We start from the raw sequence: 1,026 nt of genomic DNA on the forward strand, positions 1-1,026 counted from the left end.
TGGGGGGTGGGGGGGGGGGTATCTGAGTTTTCTTTTAACTTGTATTAATCCTAGTTGAAAAACTATGGGCCTAAGAGTGCAGAATGTTATGATTTTTTTATTATTAGTAAGTCCGAAAACTGACTGTGATAATGTTTGGTGCAGTAGGTGCAGAAGGGCATCGTGCTAAGGCGCACCCGGATACGTTAGTTCATGAAAATACTAGGGTACAAGGCTCTAGTAGGGGGGCAGGTTTGAACGTAAGGCTTTACTATCCACATCTGGAGGAGAATTACATCAATACCTGGAATGGAGAGCGATGCTGATTTTGATTGCTGACAAGAATTATCATTGATTGTACAACCGCAATGTCTGCTAGAATGACAAGGAATCTGGGGTTGCCAGTGGGGATCAACATAGCATGCAAGTTCTTATAGACCAAAATACTCTTGGTGAAGCAACAACTAAGAGATGTGGCGCATGATGGTTTGTCCAGTGGCTGGGCAATGTAGCTTCCTAGTCGTCGAAGGCTGAGTCGGACGGCACTAAAACTTTCCATTGTGCCTTATGCGCGTGTGCTGAGAAGTTACCCTGCAGCTTGAAGCACTCATGCAGGGCATCCTTCTTGGTTTTGGAAACATTGTGCTGTGAAACAAATGTGCATCGACATGTCAACCCTGGTTGGAAATGCATTTTGCAGAAAAACTTGGCTGAGAAGATGCAAGGATGGAATGATAAAGTTCAGTACTGCTTAAGACTGACCTGCGTAAGCGGTAGTTTTAGCTTGACTCCGTCTAAATGGCGAGCAATGTGTATGCATTTGAAGATTGAGCATGCCGCCAACACCGATGCTTGTGACAAGAAAATGCTTGAACTCATTGAATGCCTGTATAACCAGCGTGCTTCACCAACAAATGAGAGGTTGGGGCTGGTGGCACAGCTGGGTCGCCACTCTGTGCTGAATTGTGTCTAGCTCCGTGTAGGTTTTCGTCAGCCGTCTCCCCCTTGCAACTTCCTTCATCCGACATCTCGGACCTGAAAAAGTGC

Source organism: Triticum aestivum, chromosome 4A (assembly GCF_018294505.1).
Source record: "Triticum aestivum cultivar Chinese Spring chromosome 4A, IWGSC CS RefSeq v2.1, whole genome shotgun sequence".
NCBI lineage: Eukaryota > Viridiplantae > Streptophyta > Magnoliopsida > Poales > Poaceae > Triticum > Triticum aestivum.